The sequence below is a fragment of the Rhinoderma darwinii genome, chromosome 4, assembly GCF_050947455.1.
Source record: "Rhinoderma darwinii isolate aRhiDar2 chromosome 4, aRhiDar2.hap1, whole genome shotgun sequence".
NCBI classification, from domain to species: Eukaryota; Metazoa; Chordata; class Amphibia; order Anura; family Rhinodermatidae; genus Rhinoderma; species Rhinoderma darwinii.
In genome coordinates, this window is record NC_134690.1 from 41,634,953 (window position 1) to 41,642,579 (window position 7,627).

Sequence of the window (7,627 nt, forward strand, 5' to 3'; positions counted from 1 at the left end):
GGAGACTGACAGCATCGGGCCCGGATCTCATTACTGACCCGACAGAGGGTCAGCAGGACTGATTCTGGATCTAAGCTGGGGGAGGTCTGTGGCGGAACGGGTGACGGTTACAGGCATTGTACCCAAATACAGGTTAAGCCTGCCGCAAACCGTCGTGATCCCGCCATCCGGGTGCCATAGCTTAGATGGCGCCCGGTGCTAGATGTGGATATGTCCCCTCAAACTGCATTACGTTATGTTTGATAACCAGTTGATTTGTATTGTATTGTTGTAAAGGATCTGCCAGGCACTGCTTCAGGGTTAACTCCCAGAATTAATCAGTCAACACCTGAGTGTACATCCCTGAGACAGACACCAGCTTCCTCCACTCAGGCTGGCAGGCTTAGGAGTGGGAGAGCCTATCGCAACCTGGCCAGACTCAGCTAGCTCCCGCCCTCGGTCTATTTAAGCCTGCTCTTCCTGTCCATCTGTGCTTGTGAATTCTTTCCTTGAGGTTTCCTGGCCCAGCTACAGCTCCTGCTACTTTTTGATCCTGCTCCATACAGACCCCGGCTTACCGACTACTCTTCTGCTTTTCGCTTTGTACCTCGCACTCTCCTGGCTTGACTCGGCTCGTTCACTACTCTGTTGCTCACGGTGTTTCCGCGAGCAACTGCCCATTTCCCTTGCTTGTGTTCCCTTGTTTGTTTGTCGTGTTTGTCATGCACTTACTGAGCGCAGGGACCGCCGCCCAGTTGTACCCCGTCGTCTAGGGCGGGTCGTTGCAAGTAGGCAGGGACAGAGTGGCGGGTAGATTAGGGCTCACTTGTCCGTTTCCCTACCCCCCCCCCACCATTACAAATTCACAAGCCCTATACCTAGTCTACCCTGGTCCCTGACACCATTATGGAACCCCGTGAAACCCTGGCTCAGCAAATGCAGGGTCTCTCCCTACAGGTCCAGGCCCTGGCTCAGAGGGTCAACCAGCCTGATGCTACCTTGGTAGTTCCCCTCACCGCACCCCTTGAACCCCACCTCAAGTTGCCCGACCGGTTCTCAGGTGACCGGAGGGCTTTTCTCTCCTTTCGGGAGAGTTGTAAGCTTTATTTTCGCTTAAAACCTCACTCCTCAGGTTCTGAGAGCCAGCGGGTGGGTATAATTATGTCCCGGCTCCAGGAAGGGCCCCAAGAGTGGGCCTTCTCCTTGGCTCCTGGCGCCCCTGAACTTTCCTCCGTTGATTGTTTCTTTTCTGCTCTCGGACTTATTTATGACGAGACTGACAGAACTGCCTTTGCCGAGAGTCAGCTGGTGACCTTACGTCAGGGTAAGAGACCTGTTGAGGAGTATTGCTCTGACTTTCGGAAGTGGTGCGTAGCTTCTCGGTGGAATGACCCTGCCTTAAGGTGCCAGTTTAGGTTGGGTCTGTCGAACGCCCTGAAAGACCTGCTAGTTAGTTATCCCTCTTCTGACTCCTTAGACCAGGTTATGGCTTTAGTGGTACGACTTGACCGACGTCTCAGGGAACGACAACGTGAACGTTTATGTGTTTTTTCCTCCGACTCCCCCATGATGCCTCCCGAAGTCCCGTTGCTTCGTTTCTCCCCTAAAGACTCAGAAATACCTATGCAACTCGGGACCTCCGTGTCCCCTCAACAACGTAGAGAATTCCGCAGGAAGAATGGTCTCTGCTTCTACTGTGGGGATGTCAAGCATCAAGTAAACAACTGTCCCAAGCGTAAGAATGCTGCCAGAGAGCTCCCGCGTCTAAGTGATCATCGGGGAGGTCACTTGGGCGCACAGGTATTTCCCGTAAATATGAAACGTACTAAGATATTGCTTCCCTTTCAGGTCTCGTTTGGTGGTAGGTCTGCTACCGGCAGTGCCTTCGTGGATTCAGGGTCCTCTACTAATATCATGTCTGTGGAATTTGCTATGTCTCTCGCTATGCCTCTGATTGATTTGCCTAAACCTGTTCCGGTAGTGGGTATCGACTCCACTCCTCTTGCTAATGGTTATTTTACACAGCATACCCCTGTTTTTGAACTCCTTGTTGGCTCCATGCATTTGGAGCAATGCTCTGTACTATTGATGCAGGGATTATCGTACGATTTGGTTCTAGGTCTTCCCTGGTTGCAGTTGCATAATCCTACGTTTGACTGGAATACTGGGGAGCTAACCAAATGGGGTAATGAATGTTGTACGTCATGTTTTTCTGTTAATTCTATTTCTCCCCCTAAGGAGGTGAATACGCTACCCGAGTTTGTTCAGGACTTCGCTGATGTTTTCTCTAAAGAGGCCTCCGAAGTATTACCGCCTCATAGAGAATACGATTGCGCTATCGAATTGGTACCAGGAGCTAAGCTTCCTAAGGGTAGGATATTTAACCTTTCTTGTCCCGAACGTGAAGCCATGAGGGAGTATATCCAGGAATCCCTGGCCAAGGGTTACATTCGTCCCTCTTCTTCTCCGGTAGGTGCTGGCTTCTTCTTCGTAGGGAAGAAGGATGGGGGTCTTAGGCCATGCATTGACTACCGTGGCCTGAATAAGGTCACGGTAAGGAACCAGTATCCCCTTCCTTTGATTCCTGATCTCTTTAATCAGGTTCAGGGGGCCCAATGGTTCTCTAAATTGGATCTACGGGGGGCGTATAACCTTATTCGCATCAAAGAGGGGGATGAGTGGAAGACTGCGTTTAACACGCCCGAAGGCCATTTCGAATACCTCGTCATGCCCTTTGGGTTGTGCAATGCCCCTGCGGTCTTCCAGAACTTCATAAATGAGATTTTGAGAAATTACCTGGGGATATTTCTTGTAGTGTACCTTGATGACATATTGGTGTTTTCCAGGGACTGGTCCTCCCACATAGAGCATGTCAGGAAAGTGCTCCAGGTCCTTCGAGAAAACAAACTGTTTGCCAAAATCGAAAAATGTGTATTTGGGGTACAGGAGATACCATTTTTAGGTCAAATCCTCACTCCTCATGAATTCCGCATGGACCCTGCCAAGGTTCAGGCTGTGGCTGAATGGGTCCAACCTGCCTCCCTGAAAGCGCTACAGTGTTTTTTGGGGTTCGCTAACTATTACAGGAGATTTATTGCTAACTTCTCGGTCGTCGCTAAGCCTCTTACGGACCTCACTCGCAAGGGTGCTGATGTCCTCCATTGGCCCCCTGAGGCCGTCCAGGCTTTTGAGACCCTCAAGAAGTGCTTTATCTCGGCCCCCGTGCTGGTTCAGCCCAACCAAAGGGAGCCATTTATTGTGGAGGTTGACGCGTCCGAGGTGGGAGTGGGGGCCGTCTTGTCCCAGGGTACCAGCTCCCTCACCCATCTCCGCCCCTGTGCTTACTTTTCTAGGAAGTTTTCGCCCACGGAGTGTAACTATGATATTGGCAACCGCGAACTTTTAGCCATTAAATGGGCATTTGAAGAGTGGCGCCACTTTCTGGAGGGGGCTAGGCACCAGGTAACGGTCCTTACCGACCACAAGAATCTGGTTTTCCTAGAATCTGCCCGGAGGCTAAACCCGAGACAAGCTCGATGGGCGTTGTTTTTTACCAGATTCAATTTTTTGGTTACCTATAGGGCCGGGTCTAAAAATATTAAGGCGGATGCACTGTCGCGTAGCTTCATGGCCAGCCCTCCTTCGGAGGAAGATCCTGTTTGTATTTTGCCTCCAGGTATAGTCATTTCCTCTATCGAGTCCGATTTAGTCTCTGAAATTGCTGCTGATCAAGGTTCAGCTCCTGGGAACCTTCCTGAGAACAAGCTGTTTGTTCCCCTGCAATTCCGGCTAAGGGTACTTAGGGAAAATCACGACTCCGCACTATCTGGCCATCCAGGCATCCTGGGTACCAAACACCTCATTACCAGAAATTATTGGTGGCCTGGTTTGCCTAAAGACGTTAAGGCCTACGTTGCCGCCTGTGAGGTTTGTGCCAGGTCCAAGACTCCCAGGTCCCGACCAGCGGGCTTACTGCGTTCGTTGCCCATTCCCCAGAGACCGTGGACACATATCTCCATGGATTTTATCACCGATTTGCCTCCATCCCAAGGCAAGTCGGTGGTGTGGGTGGTGGTAGACCGCTTCAGTAAAATGTGCCACTTTGTGCCCCTCAAGAAACTACCCAACGCCAAGACGTTGGCTACCTTGTTTATCAAACACATCCTGCGTCTCCATGGGGTCCCCGTCAATATTGTTTCTGACAGAGGGGTACAATTTGTTTCATTGTTTTGGAGAGCCTTCTGTAATAAGTTGGGGATTGATCTGTCCTTCTCCTCTGCCTTCCATCCTGAAACCAATGGCCAAACGGAGAGGACTAATCAGTCTCTAGAACAATACTTAAGATGTTTTGTCTCTGACTGTCAATTTGATTGGGTTTCTTTCATTCCCCTCGCCGAATTTTCCCTTAATAACCGGGTCAGTAACTCGTCAGGGGTCTCTCCCTTTTTCTGTAATTTTGGGTTTAATCCACGGTTCTCCTCCGTTTCACCTGGTTGTTCCAACAATCCCGAGGTGGAGGTCGTTCATCGGGATCTGTGCACAGTCTGGGCCCAGGTTCAGAAGAACCTAGAGGCGTCCCAGAGCATACAGAAGGCTCAGGCCGATAGAAGACGTTCTGCTAACCCCCTGTTTGTGGTCGGGGATCTGGTGTGGTTGTCATCCAGGAACTTGCGTCTCAAGGTTCCGTCCAAAAAGTTTGCTCCCCGGTTTATTGGGCCGTATAAGGTCATTGAGGTCCTCAGTCCTGTCTCATTCCGGCTGGAGTTACCCCCGTCTTTTCGTATACACAACGTGTTTCATGCCTCCCTCCTGAAACGCTGCTCCCCGTCCTTGGCCCCCTCGAGGAAACCTCCTGTTCCCGTCCTCACCCCTGAGGGGGTGGAATTTGAGGTGGCCAGGATCGTGGACAGCAAGATGGTCCAAGGCTCCCTCCAGTACCTGGTCCATTGGAGAGGATACGGGCCCGAGGAGAGGACTTGGGTACCCGCCCGGGATGTTCACGCTGGGGTATTGGTCAGGAGGTTCCACCTGCGTTTCCCCAGTAAGCCAGGTCCACTTAGAAAGGGTCCGGTGGCCCCTCATAAAAGGGGGGGTACTGTAAAGGATCTGCCAGGCACTGCTTCAGGGTTAACTCCCAGAATTAATCAGTCAACACCTGAGTGTACATCCCTGAGACAGACACCAGCTTCCTCCACTCAGGCTGGCAGGCTTAGGAGTGGGAGAGCCTATCGCAACCTGGCCAGACTCAGCTAGCTCCCGCCCTCGGTCTATTTAAGCCTGCTCTTCCTGTCCATCTGTGCTTGTGAATTCTTTCCTTGAGGTTTCCTGGCCCAGCTACAGCTCCTGCTACTTTTTGATCCTGCTCCATACAGACCCCGGCTTACCGACTACTCTTCTGCTTTTCGCTTTGTACCTCGCACTCTCCTGGCTTGACTCGGCTCGTTCACTACTCTGTTGCTCACGGTGTTTCCGCGAGCAACTGCCCATTTCCCTTGCTTGTGTTCCCTTGTTTGTTTGTCGTGTTTGTCATGCACTTACTGAGCGCAGGGACCGCCGCCCAGTTGTACCCCGTCGTCTAGGGCGGGTCGTTGCAAGTAGGCAGGGACAGAGTGGCGGGTAGATTAGGGCTCACTTGTCCGTTTCCCTACCCCCCCCCCCACCATTACAATTGTATTCAGTGCTGCTTCACTGTCCTCCCCTCTAGGGTTAATCTTACACTGAAGGAGAATGAGTCACAGGCTGGGGAACTTGTCTAATGTAAATAAGAAAAAGGAGGGGGCAAGAGCAGGATGCACATGGCCTGTTTCCTGGGGGAGGGGTGAGTAAGGATATAGTGGTGCTGGATGAGTTCTCAGTTAGTTGCTGCCCAGGAGAGGATGAGATAGCAGTGTGAGCTGCAGGCAGGGGCTATCTACCTCAGAGATGGTACCTGACCTAGGGACAGTAATAGAGGACAAGTGCTGGAGTCCCATCTAACTAAGGAGGATCTGGAGACACCCCAAAGGATGAAAGGTACAGTGGAGAGACCCCATAGTGAGGTAGCCTGTCCCATCCAGCCCAGAGGGGAGAAGCAGCGGTACATTGTTTCTATGTGTGTCTGTCCCTGTTAATAAACGCGCCACTGTGGCTTGTCCCCTGTTAATCTGTGTCGCCTGAATCTATCGCCCACATTCTCTTGGCGTAAACCGAGCCCCACTGATCCGGTTTCACCACACTATCCACTGCCGCTTCCACTAGAACGGGCTGAATCTATCCCACCGCTGCCACCAAATGTGGCGAAACCGGGTCAGTGGGGGTCGGTTTACGCCAAGAGAATGTGGGCGATAGATTCAGGCGACACAGATTAACAGGGGACAAGCCACAGTGGCGCGTTTATTAACAGGGACAGACACACACAGAAACAATGCACCACTGCTTCTCCCCTCTGGGCTGGATGTGACAGGCTACCTCACTATGGGGTCTCTCCACTGTACCTTTCATCCTTTGGGGTGTCTCCAGATCCTCCTTAGTTAGATGGGACTCCAGCACTTGTCCTCTATTACTGTCCCTAGGTCAGGTACCATCTCTGAGGTAGATAGCCCCTGCCTGCAGCTCACACTGCTATCTCATCCTCTCCTGGACAGGAACTAACTGAGAACTCATACAGCACCACTATCTCCCTCACTCCCCCTCCTTTTTCTTATTTACATTCTGACAAGTTCCCGCTTGCAGCCTGTGACACATTCTCCTACAGTGTAAGATTAACCCTAGAGGGGAGGACAGTGAAGCAGCACTGAATACAATATAATAATAATCAACTGGTTATCAAACATAACTTAATGCAGTTTGAGGGGACATATCCCCATCTAGCACCGGGCGCCATCTAAGCTATGGCACCCGGATGGCGGGAGTGCGACGGTTTGCGGCAGGCTTAACCTTTATTTGGGTACAATGCCTGTAACCGTCACCCGTTCCGCCACAACATGGCATGGGTGTTTTTTCCTCTACCCCGTCCTTTCACAACCTTTTTTAAACCAGACATTTCACTGCTGTGCTGGAGTGCAGCAAGTTGAATCAAAACCCCATCCCCTACTAGAGGAATGAGGCCCTTATAAAATATTATGGGACTGGCTGAAAATGAGTGACTGTGAATAGGTGGCAGTCAGTGTATGCTGTGACTTGTATAATAGCACCAAAGCACCGGCTGTACTTAATTAGCACGTTGAATTAAACCCTTAGGCAGGAATGAGGCCCTTTTAAATTGTTTTTTGGACTGGTGGAAAATCAGTGACTCATAAGGTGCCAGTCAGTCGGGGAATGCTGGGCGTTATAGTACTACAAAGGCTGCCTGGATTGCAAGTTGGATGTTAACCCATGGAACGGGGATGAGCCCCTTCTAAAAGCTTATTCACACAATGGCTTGGCAAATGGCAATGAATGAGAATTTCTATCAGCCACGCCGCGGTGCACTCAGGGAATGCTGGGGGTTGTAGTACTACAAAGGCTGCCTGTATTGCAAGTTGGATTGTTAACCCATGCAACGGGGATGAGCCCCTTCTAAAAGCTTATTCACACACTGGCTTGGCAAATGGCAATGAATGAGAATTTCTATCAGCCACTGTGCACTCAGGGAATGCTGGGCGTTGTAGTACTACAAAGGCTGCCTGTA